General features: G+C 43.9%; 1 long non-coding RNA gene across 1 annotated transcript in view; it reads left to right on the top strand.

Annotated features, from left to right (window-relative positions):
* The first annotated feature begins 4,374 nt into the window (after positions 1-4,374).
* LOC135099499 (uncharacterized) overlaps positions 4,375-23,460 on the top strand; it is a 58,565-nt gene continuing 39,479 nt past the window's right edge. Inside the window, exon 1 of the long non-coding RNA XR_010268044.1 lies at positions 4,375-13,341. This is a non-coding gene — a long non-coding RNA (uncharacterized LOC135099499). The remainder of the gene's footprint in view (positions 13,342-23,460) is intronic.

Below are 23,460 nucleotides of genomic sequence, written 5' to 3' on the forward strand. Positions count from 1 at the left end.
CATCCCACCTTGCCTTTTCTGCTTCCTCCTCACTTCTTCCTCAGCTTCCTCCCCGCTCCGCTCGCTTCCTCCCTCCTGGATGATAAAACTTGAGACCTGCCAATATCAGGGCAATGCTTCATATCCGTGTCAGTGGTGGTGGTGGTGGTGGTGGTGGTGGTGGTGGTGGTGGTGGTGTGATGGAGAGTGAGTGTCCGTTTATTGTACATTCACTTCAGTATTGGGTAAGATCATGGCCGGGGAAGGTTTGCTCACTCCCTCCTCTGCTAATCCGTTTAATCTTGTTAACCATTATGTGGTTTTAATGCGCTCTCTTTTTGTGTGGGTGAGAAACTATTGTATTGGTAGTTCTCTTTCTTATGATTAGCTACGAGTAAATTATATGGATGGCATTTCTTTTTTCTACTGTCTTGAACGATTTGAAGAGCGCAGCATCAAGGCATCTCCAGATCTTATTTAACCTCCGCGACTGGAATCCCATTTCCATAACTTTTTTTTTCCGCGTAGCTGTAATTAACCCCCCCCAACCTTTTTTTCATGCAGCTCATGACTGTCCTCTTTACACGTTTAAAAATAATTTCAGGTTTATCTTTACAGTTCAGTATACGATGTGTATGTAATTCCGAGGGCAGTGCACCGAGGAGGAAGTCTTTAGTTTTGTATCTCGTGCCCTTTCGGTGTAAATAGAGGCGTGTGATTCGTTCTCGTGTCGTCGTGGTCTTTTTACCGCGTGAGAGCGAGAGATGGAAAGTCTGGGAGGGTATTCTGTCAGCCTGTCACCATCACTGGGCGTCTGGTTACCTGGCGTCACGTGTCCTCCCCGAGCGCTCACGGTTTTTATCCCCTCATGACTCTTTGTGGCCACTATGGTGAATCGCCCCCGCCCACACGTACACACAAGCTGGTACACACGAACAGGCAGGCAGACACATATGCACTTAACCACCTCTCTCTCTCTCTCTCTCTCTCTCTCTCTCTCTCTCTCTCTCTCTCTCTCTCTCTCTCTCTCTCTCTCTCTCTCTCTCTCTCTCTCTCTCTCTCTCCATCACGACACAAGGCAAGGAGACCCTTCACACACTCTGACGCCTTCCCCTTCCCTGGACGTCGTTTCTTCTCGGCAGTTTCCTTCCTCCTCGTCCACGACACACAATGATGCCATGGAGGTGAAGTGGGTGAGTGTTGAGGCAAGACATACATATTCATAAAATCAAGTACAGTTGAAGTTTCTATACCGATCAGGGGTGCTGCTGACGACTGTGGTTGGGAGGGGGGGGTGGTGGCCCTGGTGGTGAAGCTGGTTGGTTGTAGTGGTAGTGGAGATACTGGTGATGGTCGTCTGCAGTTGCCTCCTCCTCCTCCTCCTCCCTTTCTCCCTTTGTGTCTCTCCACTCCTAACATTGCACCTCACCTCACTCCCAGCATCACTTTTCACTTCCGTAAAACACACAACCAGCTCTTGCCTCACCTCTCACCCCACCTCACTCTCAATACTCCTCTCCCTCCCCCACCCCATCTCGCCCCTCCTGCGCCCCACAGCAAGACGTGTCCTCACATTCTCTCCCTTCTAACCGCCCTGGCTCACTGGAGTGCAATTCTCTCACGTGTAAATGGAGTGTGTGAACGGCAGGTGTTACAGTGATTAATGGCCGCGTTTGTATTAAGCTGTGACCAGAGGGAACATATGCCTTAATTCTGGCGGCGCGTCCTGGCGGTGATCCAGCAGTGCCCAAGCTGAACTGGCGGCGGGAAGGTGGTGCCGCCCTCCAGCCTCACTCCTCTCCCTTCCTCCAGTGTGTTAGTCACGTGGGGAATGTGTCTGCAGGTCGTCGTCACTCGCCAGCATTGATACTTGCTTCCCGGTATTGAGTCCCGGCACTGCTGATGTCTTGGTGCGTGTCGTGTTGTAGTAATGAGGCTGCACTGCCGCTTGCCATTTCACCTGAACGACAAATTGATTTGCCTAGATTTATTTGTTATTTACACTTACTTATGGGAAGAAAAAATGTATATGTTTAAAAAAAAAAAATCAGTCACCTTAGTTTATAAATAAATGTTATTCCTCGGGACCGCCAACACCAACCATCAGATAAGATGCGGCGGGAATTAAGGAACATTTATCGAAAAGAATGTAAATCTTTGTGCGCCACCTGATGTGATTTTTTTTTAAGTATGTACGCTTTGGTGCTTAAATCTTCCTTGCCATCTGATGCAGAGCGAGAGGATCACTGGAATACTTGCAGCTAAATAAGAAGCAAGTGGAAGCCTTTCAAAGAGGAGATAAACCGAAGGATTATTGTGTGGTGGGGTGAGAGCGTTCAATATAGAATAAGCAGCTTGCCGCCACACACCAGCAAACTTATACCATCGCTGCGTGAAGGAAGGAGGGAGTTGAGGAGCGTCCTGCAATGCCCTTACGTTCACTGATCGCGGTTTGATGGTTTCATTGTGTGTGTGTGTGTGTGTGTGTGTGTGTGTGTGTGTACCGACAACGAGAGGAAGGGAATCGGCTGCTATGGACGACCAGATCTCTTGCTGAGGCCTGGCTCTCTCTCTCTCTCTCTCTCTCTCTCTCTCTCTCTCTCTCTCTCTCTCTCTCTCTCTCTCTCTCTCTCTCTCTCTCTCTCTCTCTCTAACCACCACCATAACCACCACCACCACCACCACCACCACCACCACCACCATTCTTCCTTATGCAATTCTGGGGAAACAAAAACTGTGTCTAGGAATCAAGGTGGTGTTGATGGGCAGGTTACGGCGCGCACCTCCAGTGAATGCAGCGGGAATGACTGTTCAACGGCCGTAAAGCTCCTGCAGCCGGGAATGAAGGCGCCTCGCTGCTCATGTGCCTTCCCCAGGGGGCGAAAATGAGACAGAGGCGTTTGTATATCACGGGGATGTGTGTTCAGGACCCCGGGGGCAAACTTAGGTCTGGTGTGCCGCACTCTTTGTTGCTGTTGAGGCCTTTGTGTGGTGTTACTCAAACCTTACTAACTGATGCCTGGCTGTGTTGTTCAGTGTTCTGTGTGGTGATACTGAAGCTTTGTTAAATGATGCTTGCTCTGTTCATTTTTTTTCTTGTGTATATGTGTGTGTTATTGAAATCTTTAATGGGTATCTGTCTGATTTCCTTCTGGCTTTCACACCCGCCTTGTGCTGCTGCTGTTGTTCCTCTCACCTGGTGGCGGTTAGAAAACAGAGGATGTGGGTTTGTGTTATTTTCGGTATATCGCTACACTGTTCTTTTACGAATACTACCCGAAAACACGTCCTTTATTTCCTCCAGTCATTTTTCCAAGTGTATCTGTAAATAGATTACCTTGCGATGTGCCCACTGTGACACACACACACACACACACACACACACACACACACACACACACACACACACACACACACACACACACACACACACACACACACACACCACCACCACCACCACCACCTGTGAGGCGAGATTTCCATGATGAATACAAAGTGGTTCCTTTCTTTCAAGATTAACAAGAGAGCAGAGTCCATTTTCTAAGCAAAGCGTCTTGAAGTGTTCAACAAACAACGCCAAGAAAACCTGACTTCTTTTTGAATGTGTGTGTGTGTGTGTGTGTGTGTGTGTGTGTGTGTGTGTGTGTGTGTGTGTGTGTGTGTGTGTGCGTGACTGTGTGCGTGACTGTGTGCGTGACTGTGTGTGTATATGTGTGTGTGTGTGTGTGTGTGTGTGTGTGTGTGCGTGACTGTGTGCGTGACTGTGTGTGTATATGTGTGTGTGTGTGTGTGTGTGTGTGTGTGTGTGTGCGTGACTGTGTAACCTTCATGTGCACCACTGATGCATGTACGTGTGTAAGTTCACACACACCTTTTTAGTTCTCACTTTTCGTGTGTAATGATTGTTTTTTTTTTTTCCCGGCTCTCTTTAAATTTTCGTTTTCTTTTTCATCATTCCCTTCCTCATTTCTCTGTAGATCTGCTTTCTAGTCCTTTGTATGTTATCCTGTCCCTCTTCTTATGTAATTTTTTCCTTTTTTTTCTTCTTATTTCATTCTTTTACATTGATTTTTCATTTTCTATACTGCCTCTCCCATCTTCCGCATTTCTTTCTTTCAGTATTCATCTATTTTTCTTATTTCTTTGCGAAGTCCTTCATGATACAAACTGTTATCGTGTCCTATCCAGAGACAGGGAAAAATTCAACACGTGCATCGTCACAATGGGGTTTCCATATAGTAAGTGAGTGCTTTACGTAATTCATATTAAGTATTGCAGTACTTTATTTGTTGTTTTATATAAAGTCAGCTCAGCATAATCCTCTTGGCGAGCCTTATAAAATATTAATTTCGGTAATTATCAAAGCAAAATACTTTCCCTCATGCAAGTGTGTGTGATGACAATTTTTTATTTATTTATTTATTTATTTTTTATTTACAGATCCGTATCTTTGATAATGTAGCGGCCAGGCAGAGTACATTTAGTAATCAACGTTGAAGTATTTCCCGGTGGAAGGATGATGGATGAGCTGAGCTGAAAGAGAACAGGAATGAATAAGGGTCTGCGCAAGAAACAAAGCAAAAGGGGGAATACATTTTAGGTAAAGGTGTACTAAATTAGCCAGAGCAGTGAAGAAAAAAGATACCCTATACAGGAAAAAGAATTATGAGATAAGGGACGCAGGGGAAGGTAAATGGAATCTGAGGGTGTTCTTGCAGGTGTTCAGGACAGAAGGTGAAGACAGAGTGCTCGGTTTTAGATAGCGAATGGGAAAGTGAAAAAGAGCATTCAACAGTAGTATTGTATTACTGAGTTAGTAGATTCTCTTAACTGGTCTAAAGCCAACATCTTAGTGTGTGTGTGTGTGTGTGTGTGTGATTATAAACTGTTTGCCGTAAGGGATCCGGAAGCGTGCGGTCAGAATCTTGGCGGCCTAGGGGGCGACGAAGGCCTGGTCTCGGGTGACGGCGCCGCTCAGTAGGCTACCTGTGTCATTAGCTGGAATGGGAAGGAACCTTTAACCCGGAACACACCTGCTTGACTAATGAGGCGAAGTTAGTGCGCTGGTGGTAAGCTGGAAATAATAGGAAAAAGAAACTGCTGCCTCCCATGAAAATAAGTCCCAAAAAAACCAAGACAAGCCAACAGTCATCCAGGCTTCATCAGCCAAGGGAAGCCAACATGCACCAGAGCCCTGATCAGCCGAAGAGAGCGAAAACAATGTCGACACCTTTATCCTCTCCCTCACGTGGAATCCCAGAGGTCGCTGAGAGGCAAATCAATGCTTGTTCTGCCAACATTCGTCAGTCTCTCCCTTTCCTTGTCATCTTAAACCTCTCGGCGTGTCCCTCTCCTCCTCGCCCCTCCAGATGTACTTGAAACAGTCGGACGCCCTTCTCATCACCGCAACATTAGACGGTTCCTAGTCCCATTAACCTGCTGATGAGACTCTGCAGATCTCTACTTAGAACTTATCGACTGAGGAGTTGCTCTTTGGTCTCCCCTTCGCCTGAATTAACCAGCCCTTGTCTCAGTTAAGTACCATTACTTCAGCGCCAAGCTCGATGCGTGATTCCGTTATTTTTCGTTCCTCAGGCACGACTTGCATGCGTGGCCAGCTCGGCAAGGTGATGCCACTCTCTGTGTCTTGCTGTATTGACCACTTTGGCTTCTGTAACAGCTTACTGCAATACTTTCATGTGTCTCACTATCATTACTTCACCAGTACTTTCGATCACACACACACACACACACACACACACACACACACACACACACACAGAGAGAGAGAGAGAGAGAGAGAGAGAGAGAGAGAGAGAGAGAGAGAGAGAGAGAGAGAGAGAGAGAGAGAGAGAGAGAATACAATTTTTCTCTGCCTGGATCGGAATCGTGATTGGTTGCCCCGTATCCTGGTCTCGGTGGTGTCAGTGGCTGTGCTTGGCAGGAAACCCTAACATTTACCCCGTGATGGCCTCCTATATGTAATGAAGGCTTGGGAGGAAGTCGCTGAATTGGCTGTGTGGCGTGTGGTGTGGCGTGGCGTGGCGTGGGAGGCGGGAGGTGGAGGAGCGCGACCTGACAGGATGTGGGCCGGTCGAGAGTTGGTCTTTGTTGATATTGTGCGAGTATCATATTCCCAGTGAACCATTGTGACGTGAGATTGGAATATGATAGTCTCAATGTGTCAAGAGGATCGTATTGATAAAAGAAAAACATTTATAGTAAGGATAATGGTGAAATGTATTGCTCCTTCCATGATGCACAAAGTGCTTGAGAGGAATGCTTGTATTCTTCCTTTCATGAGTCATCAAGAGGAATGGCGCCCAGGCAGGATTGGAAGACGAGTGCAGCCATTGCGCCAATAGGACATGGCTGACAGGATGTGAGAGAACACAAATTCATACTAACGAATGAAAGGCTGTTCATGAGAGCCAAATGCTTCATCGTGCGCGCGCGTGTTTGTACCAGCAGTTGCTCCTACTTGTGTCTGTCTATGAAAATCCATCCGTTGGAGCTGATGGCGCCCCGCAGAGCTCAATGTTTTATAGACACAAAAACACTGTGGCTGCACGCACGGTAGGCGCTGCTGAACACGAGACAGGAAGCCTCGTCCTGCCGTTGCCTGCGTGCGCTCGTCGGCCACACAATGTGCCTGGAAACGCGAGCAGAGCGTGGCCCTTGACCGGCAGCGGCTCGGCCTTTATATATGCCGTATGCATATTCCTCGGCCGCTCCCGTCATTGGTTCCCTCTTGTGCTCCGTCTCGTCTGAGCTTCGCTATTTTGGCTCCCTCCAGACAGTCGGTTCTTCCCTTCCCCGTCCTGCCTGATCGCCGCCGCGACTCGCGATGCCAGCGCCTGACTGACGGGAGAAATGCGCGTGAGTTATGCTGCAATTCAGGAGACTTGAAGGAGAGGAGCAGACTCGCAATAAAACTTACGAAAGATTGTCCCGGCCTCCCCAGCCTCGCAGACCAACAAGTGTCTGCCGCCGCCTTCTGATTTTCGCCCAATTGAAGCTTGAGACCGAGCAAGCGGCTCGTCAGGATCACGCCAATCCCTTGTCTCCAGGGACAGCAGGTCAGGGCCACGTCAGTCCCGCGTTCCCTGGGACAAGAGGTTAGTGCCACGCAGCCTGGCGTCCCCAGGGACAGGTGGTCAGGGCCACCGCTGGGACAGGGACAGGAAGTGAAGGCCAGGGTGTCTTCAGGGACAGGAGGCCGCCCACGCCGGGAAGCGCGGCTCTTTTTCTCACGCCAGCACGAGGAGGTCACTGTTGCATGGTGAACCAGTCAGGACAAGTTGTGTGCGGAGGGGAAGGCGCGACCCCTGTGTGTTTGTGTGTTTGTTTGGGGAACTTTGCATATTTATTAAAGGATCACCGGGGAGGCTTTGCGGTGAATAGAGCACCACGACTCACTGCAGTCCTTCAGCAATTAGATGGATGTTCTGTGGCGCCGCTGCTGCCTTGAGAGGGAAAATGTTATTAGTAATGGCTGCTTAATGTGAACCATTAGATTTCTCTCTCTCTCTCTCTCTATTTTTCTCTCGTAACGTGAACACTCCTTGTGAACGGCTCCACAAAAGACGCTGATATTTGAAGGGAAGACTAGTCCTACAGCCCTGTATTGGAACTGAATTGCCTATAAAGGTGAGGGGAAGTGAATAGTGAAGTATGTGAATGCCGAACTTGCTGAATGATAGACTTTTTATAAGAGAAATTACATACACCTCTATATCACCCCCTCCTGGCCTGTGCAAGTAGAAACCACGCATGCGCAGATCGTTTACTAGCAGACGACACTACACTGCCCACAATCCCTGCTCTCTGGTTGTTGTCTCCCCCAGCACTTAAGCCCCAGCACCTAGGTCATAAAGTGCGTAACAAAGTGAACATGACAACCTATGAAGATCCAGCTACTGTTAGAGCGTTGGCTCCAACAGATATAAATAAAATGACAAACCCACAACTAAAGAGAGCGCTTGCAACTCTACTAACAGCTGATGCCTCTACACAATCATCTAATAATGATCTATTGGAGGAAATAAGAAGCTTAAAAGAGGAAGTGAAAGGCATGGCCAGCATTAAACAAGAAGTGGAGCAGTTGTCTGATAAGTTGGACCAAGCATTCCAGATTATTTCACAAAAACAGTTATTTTTAGAATCTTTGGACAACAAGGAGAGGAAGAGAAATTTAGTTATTACTGGGTTGACAGAAGAGAGCGATGTAACAGGGTGCAACGATGCTGAGAAAGTACGCAATGTGATAGCAGCGACTGGATATCAGCAAAACGTTGATCCTGCAGCGTGGGAAATCAAACGACTCGGAAAAGAGGACCAGCGTAGGAAACGACCGCTTCTTGTCGTGGTGGGAGACGGAAATCAACGTAATGAGATCGTGAGGATGGCAAAGAACTTGAAATCAGTTGAAGGACCTCTCTCTTCTGTGTATGTCAAGAAGGATGTCCACCCGGCAGTGAGGAAGGAGATGGCGCGGTTGAGGCAACGTGAAAGAGAAGAAAAAGAAAAGCCAGGAAATGTGGGTGTGTCTATTAGTTATGATTGGAAAAGACGTGTGTTGTTAAGGGATGGCAATGTAATCGATAAGTTTTCACCATATTTTTTTCTGAATACAAAGAAAAATACCAGTGTGTTGAAATTATGTTCATGGAATGTATGTGGAGTAAGGGAAAAATTGAATGATCCGGAAATTCTTAAGTTCTTAATGCAATATGATCTGGTTTGGCTGTTAGAGGTTAAAAGTGCGTATGAAAAAAGTGTACCTGGTTTCTATATGTATAACAATAAGTCAAGAGTAGGCTGTAACAGAGGTGGTGTTATGTTGCTCATCAAATGTGCGTCGATGCAATATGTGACCAATGTAAACATGGAGGAAGATGACATGATATGGGTGAATTTATCGGTGTGTAAAGATGTGAAATTCGGTGGTGTTTATATACCTCCAGAAGACTCACTATATTGCGAAGCTTCACCGTTTCGAGCGTTAAGTGAGATGTGTTTGAACACTCGTGACGTAGTTGTTTTAGGTGATTTTAATGCACGAGTTGGATCACATGTGTTGTCGTGTGGTGATGGAAGTGTCTATAGATATGATGGTGTGAAGGATCCGGTAGTGAATAGTCACGGGCGTATGTTGCGTAACATGTGTAGAAGTAACAATATGGTTGTGATGAATCACCTGAACAGAAAAGGAACTACCTTAGGAGGTGACTTATCTTTTAGAAGAGGATCAAGATGGACATCGGAGATTGACTTGTGCGTGGTTACTTCCGATTGCGTAAGATTTGTCAGTTCGGTCGAGGTAAACAAGTCAGTTAAAGGTTCCGACCACGCCCCAATTTGCGTAGATCTCGCTACTAAAGAAATGACTCAAGTTTCCCCGACAGAGCTGTTAGAGCGAGCTAACGGTCTGGGTGAGTCATACCGAAGAATACGTACAAACGAGTCGATGTGGAAAAGTAAACTTACATGATTTCAGTACCGAATTGCTAAGTCTCGATCCACCGAATCCGGACGCTGTTAGTATTGAAAATATTTCTGAAGCCTTCAGATCGAGCAGTGAAATTATTCATGAAGCTGCTCGTAGGAACAGATGTGAACGTCTCGACCAGCAGGAAGAAACGTGGGACAGAATGTTGCCGCGCTGGAGAAGGATATTAGAAACAAATGATGCTAAGTTCATATGGAAGGCCATTAACTGGTCAGGGAATATTGATACGCACGAACACAGACAACCTGAAGACGATCAACTAAAGACCCATTTCGAGAGCTTGTTAAATAATGAGTGTCACACTAATAGTATTCGCACTGTATGTATAGATGACTCGACTCCAACGATACCCGTATTAGACGAACCTTTCACTGTACAAGAATTAGATAAAGTACTCAAGGATGTGAATGTTAGAAAAAGTTATGTTGGTATTTGTCCAGGAATTATGAGAGCTTTACCTGTTAACTGGATCATGTTCTTTTTACATATGTTTAACGTTGTTTTTCTTAATGTGTGTTATCCAGTTTCATGGGGTTGTAGCAAACTTTTTGTACTCTTCAAAGGAGGTAAAGACAGACTTGAATGTGGAAACTACAGAGGCATATCCATTATGAATACATTGGCAAAATTGTATGATTACTTAATTTTGAACAGATTAAAACTATGGACAAGTATTGATAAATGTCAAGCAGGTGCTCAAAGCGGTCGAGGATGTGTCGAACAAATAATGACGTTAAGATTATATTATGTGACCTGGCTAATTATAAGAAAAAGAAGCTGTATATGTTATTCATAGATTACAGCAAAGCATATGATAGAGTGCCTCGAGGTAAATTGCTTGAATTGCTTAAATCACGTGGTTGTGGTAAGGTTATGTTGCGTGCTATACAAGCTATGTATTCCTGTACTCAAAGTGTGTTACGTTCTGCAACTATTGATGCCACTGTTGGAGTCCGCCAAGGATCTCCATCGAGTTGTCTCTTATTCACCACATACATGGATGAGGTGGTTAGGATGATAAACAGGTGTGTAGATACAGATGGATTCTTGGGGAAACTACATACGCTCCTTCTTATGGATGACATGGTAATACTAGCTACTTCTAAAGAAATGTGTGTGAGAAAGTTAACCGCAGTGTTGGATTATTGCCAAGAATATGGAATGATACTTAATGAAAAGAAAACAAAACTTATGGTAGTGCGAGGTACAGATGAAGACAGATTGCCGTTAACTGTTCGTAACATCAAGATAGACTGTGTTCATAAGTATCTTTACCTTGGGGCATGGATTTGTGATGATGCAAAGATGAACACAGTATTGGACCTTCACGAAACCGTGAATGAGATGCAACTCAATAAATTTGCAATTTTTTGTGCAGCAAATAACATTATGCCATATACATACAAGCGCAAAGTATTTGATGCTGCTGTCACTTCTGCCCTTCTTTATAGCTCAGAAACATGGTTGACAAATAATCCTAGAAAGATAATTGTTCAATACAATAGAGCAGTAAAGAACTTGCTAGGGGTAAGGAAATTTACAAGCCCCGACATGTGTCTTATTGAATCAGGTATTCCACCTGTACTTGATGTCATAGCAAAAAGGAGAAGGAAATTTCTAGAATCAAAGTTAAGGGAACCGAACGTTGAAGAACCATTCTATGTTGCATTTGAGTTGTGTAGAGTAGCTAATACTCCAGGGTATCAATTTGTGATGAAGGCACTACAGTATAGAGATAACGTAAATCCACTGGATATAGTCAAAATAAAAATTAGAGAAAAACCCGAGACGGCATCTAAGTATGTGGCGTACAGATCAGTAATTAACCCTGAACTATCAGTACATCCAGTTTATGTCAGCAATGAGTTTGTCCCGGACTACAAAAGGCAGGCCCTTACGAGGCTTCGACTAATGTCACATGATTTAAAAATTGAGACAGGTAGAAGGAATGGAATACCAGCAGAGTTGCGACTGTGTATGTGTGATAGTAATGCAGTACAAGATGAGTCTCATGTTTTGTTAAATTGTTCTTTGTCAAGGGACTGTAGGGCTAGATATAATATGTTGGATTTTAGTAGTTTTACCAGTTTAATGAAGTATAAGGGTAAATTAGGTACTTTATGTGATTATGTTTGCGATGTGTTAAAGCTTTACGGCTAAAATGTTCTTGTTTTTTTAAAAGAAAGGGAGTTTGAATTTTTTATTAGGCACTTTATGTGATTATGTTTGCGATGTGTTAAAGCTTTACGGCTAAAATGTTCTTGTTTTTTAAAAGAAAGGGAGTTTGAATTTTTTTTAGGAGTTAAGTTTGGAGAAAGTTTGTTTTTTGCAATGTGAATTGGTTAATTTTATCTGGACAGGATTTTTATTTGTAGCTCTTTTTTATATGATATAATGATTTTAGTGAAATGATTTTTACTTTAAGCTCCTTGTAATCGCAAAATTCTGTCAATAAACTATAATAATAATAATCTCTCTCTCTCAGTCGCGAGGGACTACCGCCCGTCACCACTTTTGAACTTTAATACCTAAACTTTTTAATTCTGAGACGCTCCTCCGGCGGTGCGTCGTGACGAAAAGTTGCGAACATTATTTTTGCAGAGTTTAGCTGCCGCCTTTACATTTCGTTACGTCTTCCTCTCGGTCATTGAGTGGCATCCCTTTAGACACCTGTGGCGGAGATGACGCGGGCAACACGACATGGTTATAGAAGTTTTCCTTCACGCATTGCTTCCAACTCCCGAATTTAGTTATAGTGAGGCTGAGGTGGCGCTGGTAGCGGCTGAGTACTTGCCTTTCTAACCTAAGTGATACCAGAGTTCGTCCTCTTTAAGTTTGAAATAGTCAAACATATCAATATTTAATATCGAGTTTCTTACAAATATATACATTTTTCAAGGTTCGTCCATCTACATTCACTTGAGTATTACATGTATTTCAAAAAGACTTCCCTCAAATACGTATCTACTAAACTATTCAGGATGCAATGCGCGTAGTTTCACGGATTCTCTGACTTTAGAAAATATTTTACTGTGAATAAAAAATCTTGCTCACAGATATACCGTTGTCAGATTCGTTATGGTGTGCGGAGATGGCCGGATATGTGGTGGTGGAAAGGTGGACGAAAGGGAGACACCGTGGAAGACACGAAAGGAGAGTGGGTTGGACAGAAAGAGGGAGGGAGCGCTAGTTCTACATAAAAATACATAAAAAGACAATGATTTTTAAAGTGTACTGAGATCTATTATGATTAAAACCTTGAGTAATGTTATCAAAACCTTCTATACTTCATCACGAAGGCCACGAAAACTACACAAGGACGGACGCAGAGCCGAGAGGAGGGAGGGAGTGAGGGAGGGGCGGAGGGCGGTAGTATTTAAGATGAGGCGTTGGTGCTGTTGCTAAACTATACGTACATCCATTGTACTTTTAAAACCATAAATCATACTATTACAACACTAACTTTCATCACAAACCATCAAGACTTAAAAAAAATTACATACAAGGTTAAAATAATGCAGGAAATTAATGATGAGGTGGCACCTTCTCACCGTCAGGGAGGTGTATCACTCCGCCAGCAGCAAACTTGACGTCATGGGCCAGGGCATGCAGCGGCGTGCAGTGCGTGGGTATGGTGACTGTGTGGCCTCTGATGTAGAGGTGTGTGAGCTGCTGGACGAGAGAAGAGCAAACTAAAAGTAAACATGGGATTGCTGCCGCCTCAGGACACTAGGAGCATTGCGGAAGCGCTGAGGAAGACATCACAACCCTTGACACAGCGAACACAACTCTGTACTGAGGCTGGCACTGGCTTCTCCCAACACCTCACGTGGTCATTGCAACAAAAGGAGGTTAGTGTTTATATGAAGTGACTAGACTTGCCCTTGTAGCAGGAAATTCCCTTCCCTACCCCGCCACCCCGCCATGACTGTATCAGCTGCTTACATATCAGCTGTGCCTCCTTTGTATCCTCTCTCACACTGCAAACACGGTCTTCGCGCACCACAGTAAGCCTTACTGGTGAAGTACACACGATATATTATGTAGAAGGCAATGAATCATACCACTTTGTCGAGGATAAATTTTCCCGCGCTTCCATCTTATGCTCCTCCCTCAATGTCTTCCTCCCCCTCGCCTCCTCCCCTCCCCTTCTCCCACTCCTTCACGTAATCCTCTCTCTTCACCGTCTCCTCCTCTCCCTTTGTAGATGTTTATATAAGGTTTTTACTCAGTATAAGATATGTTTTCGCATCTTATAATATGTGACACGTCATGTTGCTCAGAGAGAGAGAGAGAGAGAGAGAGAGAGAGAGAGAGCGTATGGAGACACGTGGCAACTATGTGAGTAATAAGTTTATTACATAATATTTAAGGACTCTTTCATTCATGCAACGATTACTGCTTGGAGGTCAGTTCAGTTAGAAAGCTTTGCTGGCTGTTCTGTATATCAGCGACTCGGTGTACGCTTCATCCTGCAGGAGTAGCCACCGGTGATGCCACACGTCTCCACCACCCCAATTCATAAGCTGCAGAGCTTTGGAGGAATGCGAAGCCGACTCACTTGAAGTCGAATCGTTGAAGCTCCGGAATGAAGTCATCATGAATATAGTGATAAATGTTGCACTTCTTTCTCGTATTCATAGATACACAGACGCTTCATGTTTCTAGAAGCGTGAAGTGAATGAGATGATTCACTTGGAGTGGAATCTTTGAAGCTCTGGAATGCAGTCACGATAGATAAACATGTATAATTCATTTCCTTTCTCGCATTATTGATACGATTATTGAATTAGCGGGAAGAACATGGAAAGGATAGTGAAATGAGAGTAAGAGTATGGTGAATGAAAGTGATATTTAACGTAGAAACTAATCAGTGTAGCCTTCAACAAATTGCCTCGCCTCGCCACACGAACACCATCCTGGCAGCTCGGGGTCGGTGGCGGGACTGGCGGCATGATGTAGTGGTGCATTTGTACATCAATTTCCCAGTATAGGCAATTTACATATATATGATGCATTAAACCAGTGGCCGCCCTCTGAACTTACCCAGCCGTATCATTCTATAAGGCCAGACGTTCTTTATATGTGCATGTCTATAGGAACTTTGATAATCTTAATTCATATCGGACACGCAAAGAATAGGCACGTGATGTAAGCCAAGGATTGTGCAAATGTATCGACAATGTAACACAGTACTTCTAAGGCGGTGTACCAGTGTAGCGAGCGCTGTCTAATCCCTCCCTCTCTAAGCATTGAAGACCATTTTCCTGCTGTAGAATCTTGTAGTTTTAATGGTGATGATTAACGAAGCGCTTCACCAGTGTATCGAATAATCTTTGAACAAATCTTGAGAGTTTGACGGACTTGCTTTGACGTGAATAGATAGTAATGATGTGCAGTGTCCATTTTCGAGACGTGATCATTCGGCTCCCCGCGTAGGTTTAATTAGGCCACATCAGAGCACACCAATACACCGAAATAGTACCTGGACGTGTGTGTGTGTGTGTGTGTGTGTGTGTGTGTGTGTGTGTGTGTGTGTTTTGTTGCCGTGCCTATAACGTAACTTAAACGACCTTCATAGTTACTGGTATCTTGTTTGCGAAAATAATGGTAATGGTGATGATGATGATGATAATAATAATAATGATAATAATAATAATAATAATAATAATAATAATAATAATGATAATGATACCAGCGATTGCAATCTATTGTAAAAATGCAATAATTAAGCTCCGACATTGTGATTTGTTCAAGGTCGGTGAAATACATGTAATGCAAAACAACGATTGCAAAAATATTTATATATAAAGGAGAAAAAATATATGTTGCATTATGCATTGATGTCCTCCTCTGTGTGTGTGTGTGTGTGTGTGTGTGTGTTTGTGTGTACGGTTTCCATATGTCGTAAAACACTTCAAAATGCGACCATAATATGAACTCGTGCATGCTCATGGTATATACGAGTATATTCTTGTATTTATCAGGTATATATATATATATATATATATATATATATATATATATATATATATATATATATATATATATATATATATATATATATATATATATATATATATTCTCTGACAGGGATCCCCCATAGTTAGCACGCTGACCCAAAGATCTTATTTTATCGCGTGTAAAATTCATGTGGAATGTTCGTGGTGTGCATTCCTTGGCGTGCGTAAAAGGCAAGAAATAAGAAGAGATGAGCAGCGGCTTGTGTGGCAGTAAGTGGGTCATTAGGGCAATTTCGGGGAGACGAGGACAGTTCGTGCATGTATTTACCATTACCCGACCACTATGCTCAGCCTACATTTCTCTTCCCAGACCCTCCTCCTCCCCACACTCTGCCTTCTCCTTCCAGCTGTCTGCCTCCTCCCCATTACACCCCTGCCATGCACTCCACACTGCACCTCCTCCTCCTGTATCAATCAATCTACTATCTCCCCATCGTCGCTTCACTTCACTTCATCTTCCCTTCACTCTCATCTCCCCACCTCCACTTCTACTCCACACCATCAGTCTTCTTTCCATCTATCCACCTAAATCTGCTCCGTAAATGCAAATTCCACCTTGCATTCCACACCCTATCACCTTTTTCACTTCCACCCTTTGCAGCAAAGATCTTAACCTCCTGTCCTTCTTACTTTCTCCCCACTAACATTCCACTCCCTTAACCTCCTGTCCTTCTTACTTTCTCCCCACTAACATTCCACTCCCTGCCAAACTCCACCTTGCACCCCACACTCCTCCATTTCCCAGTCAACCCAAGCAGTCTGTCCCCCCCACTCCCCGTCCTCTCCCATTCCGCTGCCATTCCCTACGAGAGCAGCATGCCGCCCTGTCTACAGCATTCGTGCCGAGAGGGAAACAATTAAACTCGGGTATTATCCCATTGAGGATGACAAATTGAGAGCTTTTGATGCAGCACACCGCAATCAGCTTCCTTCCTCCCTCCTTTCCTCGTTCTCTTCCTCCCCATCTTCCTCCCTTTCCTCTCTGTCTCATTGTCTTTCTCTCTCCCCATGTCTTTTTTTTTTTCACTGTTCAATTTTCCATTCTAATCTAGTTTGTTGGCCAATTTTCCTTCTCATAGGCGTGTTTCTTGTTTGTTAATCTCCTTTGTGGAAAATGTTCGTCCGCCGCGTCTCGATCCTTGAGTCAGAGGTAGAGAGGGATTCCTGGCACTAGTGAGCAGCAGTAAGACTAAATAAAGCAGAGGAGAATGAAAGTTAGGAGACGAAAATTAGTAACCAAGGAACAAGAGGAAAACCAGACGAAACTTAAACAGAGAGGGATTCCTGGCACTAGTGAGCAGCAGTAAGACTAAATAAAGCAGAGGAGAATGAAAGGTAGGAGACGAAAATTAGTAACCAAGGAACAAGAGGAAAACCAGACGAAACTTAAACAGGAGGAGAAAGATAATAAACAAGGCGAAGATGAAGGACGAGGACCCAAGAAGGAACACAACTTAACAAAGAACAAGAAGACAACCATACAAAACCCAAACATAAGGAGGAGGAGGACTATAAATAAAACAAAGAAGAGATTGAAAAGCAGAAGACGGACACTAGACAACCAAAGAAAAAGATGACCAGACGAAGACCAGAGAGAGGAAAACGTGGCTAAGATAGAAAAAAAAAAAAGTATGAGACAGGAACAAGTGAAAAAAATAACAAGAAAAATAACAGAAAACAAAAAGGCAAGACACGGATGATATTACAACTTCCACGAGGACAGAATGCACAGTTACTTGAATGAAAGGCACCGCGACTTCTGTGAACTGATTCTACAATACTCGCGTCACTTCCAGCTGGGAGAGGAGGGCAGGTAGGAGGCTGCTGGGTAATAGAAAATTATGGAAGTATGAAGCAGAGATTGCCAGGACCTATCAACTAAAATTGTCTGTCAGCAATTGTTGTGAGAGATATTTTGGCCTGGCTCAAATTAAATCACTGAATTGGGAGGGCAAGAGAGAGAGAGAGAGAGAGAGAGAGAGAGAGAGAGAGAGAGAGAGAGAGAGAGAGAGAGAGAGAGAGAGAGAGAGAGAGAATGTGTCTGTCAAAAAAATAAATAAATAAATAAACATCATAAAGAATAAAAAATGACTGAGCATATTACGTCTCTAAGAACAGATAAAGATAATAACAGGTGGAAACTATGCATTTATATACGTAATCTCAAGATCTCATTATCTATGTATATATTTATTTGCTTATTTATTCAGTTGTCGTGGCGGCGCAGTCTCCGTGAGGTGGTGCACGCCTCTCCGTCACTGCAGTAGCCATGAATATTGGCGCGTCCTGCTGCCGGTGTGATGTACATTCAGATGGATATTTAAAAACGGCGTGGCGAGGCGGGGAGGGAAGGGGTTTTGCTCTCCGTCCGCTCGTGATGATTGCATGTTCCGCCGGCGGGAGACTGTTCGTGTATGCTGGGCTGTGCTTGCTGTGCTTGCTCGTGTGTGTGTGTGTGTGTGTGTTTATGTGCACACGCCACGCAAACGTGATTTTTTGAAATTTTCTTGAAATCCCCATAATTTCCTTAGGTGCATTAAGATATTCAGCGCAGTCGTTCCTCTATCAGTCAGGAGGGAGCGAGGATTCCTGCCTTAAAGAGAATAATTATAGACACCTCCAGCTGCGGCTTCATTCTTCCACAGGGGGTGTAATCACTGTAATAACTATATATGCCACCAGCTGCTGCTCCATGCATCCTCTGTGGACGTAACTCGGGTAGCCGCATGGGGTATAATCACTGTAATAACTAAAGACGGCACCAGCTGCTGTTCCATTCTTCCAGTGTGGACGTAACTCGGGCGGCCAGTGGGCTGCATTCACCTCACAGACCCAGGAAGAGCCTCGCCAGGCCCTAACAGATTGAGAGCTCTTCCTCGATTCGTTGGGTGGTGCATGGCTGTTTCTAGTTAGTGGAACGATTTATGTGGTTAATTTAGATAACGAACGAGACTTTGGCCTGTTAACTTGTCGACGGATTTCCAGCAATTGGTGTCCAGTTCGTAGCTTCTTAGAGGTGTTAGTCTCGGGGCTGTACACACGGGGAAGCTTCGGTGCTGAGTTAGGATAAAAACTCTTCGCTCAGCACCACTTGGCGTTGTCGATATACGAGTATGTGCCACATGACAAAGAACAGGAGACTCAGTCCGTCTATGTGCCTTGCCGTGCCTTGCTGTTGCGTGACAGACACTGAAGAACAACCTAGGGAAGAGAAATAAAGCCTTCGATAATGCTTGCCCTCGCATAATCACAGACATTAGCGGAGAGGCAACTTATCAATTCAGGTATTGTTCCGTGCTACCAATCATAACGTAATGCTGCATACCTCAGGCCGCCAACCCGTGCTCGCGTGCAGGACATGAATCACGAGGTATAAGTGCCACTCCTCCCTGGGGTTCGATCATGCTCATTATTCGTAAGAGACAACTAAAGACCAAGGACAAGCCCTCGAGGTCTGTTCATATATTCTGCCGACACTTTTTGGAATGCCAAGGACGTCTGGGTTGGGGCCCACCGGGAGTCACAGGAGGGAATAGCTGCTGCTGTTGTCAGTGATGCGGCGCGTGTTGATCCCTTAGTCGTGCCAGTTACTGAAGTAAGTTTCAGATTTTACCTTCAACTAAAAGCGTATCTACAAAATATTTCCGTCTGAAATATGTATATTCATGAAAGAAAACGCGCTCTTTTCACCATTTACAAATATTTTTGCAATTGCATCTATTTTTGAATCCATACACGTACCCCCCGCAGAGGCTTTGTGCCAATATTTGTACTCCTCAAATGCCGAACACATGCGATTGTAAAATGCGTAAAAGTATTGCAGTACAGTTTTTCCCGCAGCTTCCTTCATCAGGCAATGCAGGAGAGATTAATGATTCGAAAACATTTTTGTCGTGTATGAAACTGCGCAGTTGTCATCAGTGTTTGCAGTTTTGAAAGGATGACCGAGGAGACGCCATACGTATTGTTGTATTCGGTGCTTTATCCAAGCCTTGCCTATCTATCTTTCTTTAAGTGTTCCCCTTCAAGTCCATGTATAATTTCTTACCGTATTAATGTATTATAAAGTGTTGTGGTAGGGCAGACGCAGCCATATTTTTAGACTATCATTTGTTAATTTTCTTCTCAGAATTTCACATTTAATTTAATCTTTTCTTATATTTTTGTGTGATTAATTTGTATTGGAGTTGGGCAATCTTAGCGGCATCATTACTTTATTATTTATTCCTTTTTCTCTTCGGAATTTTACATGTGATTTACAGAAACTGAATCGTCTTTTGTTTTACCTTCTCAGCTTGATTAATTTGTATTGGGGTGTGGTAAACTTACCTTAGCAATGGTTTACACAATCGCTAACCATTTTCTTTTCATGACTTCGTATCCATTTACCGAAACTGAATTGTCTTTTTGTTTCATCCTTTCTGTTTAATTAATTTTTATAGAAGTAGCGCAATAATTTAGACAATCATTTATTATTTTCTTTTCTTAACTTCATATTCCATTTATTGAAACTGAATAGTCTTTTATTTTATATTTTGTTTCATTAATTTGTAAGTACGATAACTGCTTCCATTTCAGGTTCTTGCACTTTTTTTTTCGCACCTTTGTCTTTCCAGTGCACAGGTGATAGATTTCCAGCCACGCGGTGTTTTTACTCAGTGATAATGAACACCGGACGTGTCGTGGCGGGAGACTCCTCTTTAATTGGCGGACTCTTGCGTAAATGAGTGTTTGAAGTGAAATGAAAGCCAATTATAGCACCCTACCCTCGACTTTTAGCTCTCTCTCTCTCTCTCTCTCTCTCTCTCTCTCTCTCTCTCTCTCTCTCTCTCTCTCTCTCTCTCTCTCTCTCTCTCTCTCTCTCTCTCTCTCTCTCTCTCATGTATCAATATTGTTCGTAAATATTTGGATTTCATTTCTGGTCTCTTTATTCTTAACAGTCACCATCCACCAACACCAGAACCACCACCACCACCACCACCACCACCACCACCTGAAGTCCTACCACAAACAGCAATACACCACCACATACATCATCACAACCATTAACACCACCACCACGAGTGTCTATCAAGTTACCGTCATCACCATCACAACCACCAATATCAACTTCATCATTATTACATTCCTTTCCCTCCTTTTATCATTTCATCTACCTTCTATTCGCTCTTTATTTATTTTTCTCTCCTTCACTCCTAGTACACCACTTCATATTCCCTTCTTTATCCTCTTTCTCCTCTTCCTCCTCCTCCTTATCCTTTCCTCTCCTCTCCTCTTCTCTCCTTTCCTCTCCTCTCCTAACTTTTTCTATTCTTCCTTCTTCATCGACTTCCCTCCACTTCATGTTCTCTATCTCCTCTTCACGGCCGCATTGTATGGAAGGAAAAAGGAGCACGGAGGCGTAAAATGAACCCTAATGAAAGAACTTTACGCAGATAACTTTGGAATGAGAGGCAGATGTGGGACGACAGACTCTCTCTCTCTCTCTCTCTCTCTCTCTCTCTCTCTCTCTCTCTCTCTCTCTCTGCTCATCACATGAATGCTTTCTATCAGATTCATAGATAGATAGATAGATAGATAGATAGATAGGTAGATACATAAATAGATAGATACCGACAACAAATTAGAATTCACACGAAACACAAGAAACACACATTACAAATTAACAAAGTCAAATCAACACGAACGAATAGTAATATGCATACTATTCACAGCCCATTAAACACACACACACACACACACACACACACACACACACACACACACACACACACACACACACACTGGCGTCTCATTTACTGGACTTCAAGCACTGTTACCGCTGCTCTACCTCGCTACATTCCGCGCCACCACCTAATGATTCGCCAGTCTCGCGTCCCTCACCACTACACCTGTCATTATCACACCTGCGGCGGCTCGGTAACAGCAGCAGCTTCAGGTTCCGGTTAGGCAAGTTGATATCGCGCGCCCTTCTGCGTCTGGCTAAGGGGAAGTGTGTGTGTGTGTGTGTGTGTGTGTGTGTTGATAGTAAGTGTCCTTTGTTCTCTTCTGTTTCTCTTTCTTTATCTCTGCTATTTTTACCTATGCTTGTTTCATCATCTCGTCTCTTCTCTTATCTTCTTTCACGTATCGTTATTTCAGATTTTTTTTCTCCTTTTCTCTGGTATTTTCTTCTTTTCTTATTTCTCCTCTCTTCTCTTCTCATTTCTCCTATGCTGCTTTCATCTCCATTTCTTTTCCTTTATCTTGTCTCCTCATTTCTCTTCAACTTTAATTTTTATCTCTCTTTTTGTCCTTTCTTCTCTTCTCTCCCTCTTCTCATTTTATTTCACTTCGTTTCACTTCAGTCCTAACTCGCTTCTCTTCTCTCTTAGCTTCTCTTCTCCTCTCCTCTCCTTTCCTCTCCTCTCCTCTCCTTTCCTTTCCTCTCTTCCCCTCTTCTCTCCTGTCCTCTCCCCTCCCCTCTTATCTCCCCATCTATACAAATTTGTCCTCCTACGTACCTGTTGTCTCTCCATTGCTGTTTTCTGTGTGTCTTTGTACATTTATCTTTGTATTGTTTTTTTTTTTAGTTGTATTGGTTTCCCTTTTCGAATATAAATGTTTGTATGATTGTTTTTGTTCTTTTTAGCATATTTGTTGTTGACTCGCCATATGTGCCTCCTGTGTGTGTGTGTGTGTGTGTGTGTGTGTGTGTGTGTGTGTGTGTGTGTGTGTAAATAAATTCTCGTAACATACAACCATACAACATTTCACACAAGAGAATCCGCTTGCGTTAAATGCTAGGGAGAGAGAGAGAGAGAGAGAGAGAGAGAGAGAGAGAGAGAGAGAGAGAGAGAGAGAGAGAGAGAGAGAGGCTTAAAAATACACCATACAATAGTAAAAAAAAAAATCACACACACACACACACACACACACACACACACACACACACACACACTTCTTTGACTTCACGTGAACTTTAGTGAGCGCAGATAATACCTAACCTGACCCGCCCTGTGTGTTTCCAAGGCCTTGTAATAACCTCTGCCCTTCCTCTCCCCCTCCCCTGCTGCGAGGTTCCCGTTAGGCAAGAGTTAGCGGGTCGTGTCCAGATTAGGTGACGCAAGTTTGGTATTTGCAGGTAGAGAATAATTTGGATGAACAGTCATGGAGGTGGAGGGATAATAATAATAATAATAATAATAATAATAATTATTATTATTATTATTATTATTATTATTATTATTATTATTATTATATAATAATAATAATAATAATAATAATAATAATAATAATAATAATAATAATAATAAAAGGTGGTTTGTGATTGGCTGTTGCAATGCAGCTCAAGTTTCCTATTGGTCGCGCCCGATCACAGTTGCCAGTGCAGGACCACCTCCCGAGCCCCAACACCCTATCCGTGGTGCACGTGCATCCCTGCCTGTGAACCCTAAAGACGGTGCTCTGCAAGGCGGCAACACTGTGTGCATTTCTTCACAACTCCAAACTCTCCAGTGTGAAGCACTTTCCAAGCACCTCAGGTATCCTAAATACTAGTGTACCCTAGTGGGACATTCAGTCTGTCAGATGACAGGAGACAGGATGGATGGTAGACGCTCCTTCAGCACATACATGCGTGGGGAGTGTGTCGTGGAGAATGGCGACATTCTCCGCGGCCCCCCACGCACTGTCAAAGTATCCATGGGAGATCCCGACGCGAAATCTTTCTTCTGCTGTTGCTGGCCACGAGGGCCTCGCTTCAAGAAGGTAGCCAAATTCTTTTTCAAACCGCATAAAGAAGAACCCAGTCTCCAGAAGTACACGTCTCTGGAGACTGTGATGTACATGGACGGCATGGTTTTCCGCGAATACTGGACGCCAGGCAAGACGGCCGTCAAGGTCTCCATCAAGCAGCGGCGCGGAAAGAAGGTTGTCCTCTTTGGCCGCCTGGCAACCTTCCTTCAA

The sequence above is a fragment of the Scylla paramamosain genome, unplaced genomic scaffold, assembly GCF_035594125.1.
Source record: "Scylla paramamosain isolate STU-SP2022 unplaced genomic scaffold, ASM3559412v1 Contig137, whole genome shotgun sequence".
In the NCBI taxonomy this organism is placed as follows: domain Eukaryota; kingdom Metazoa; phylum Arthropoda; class Malacostraca; order Decapoda; family Portunidae; genus Scylla; species Scylla paramamosain.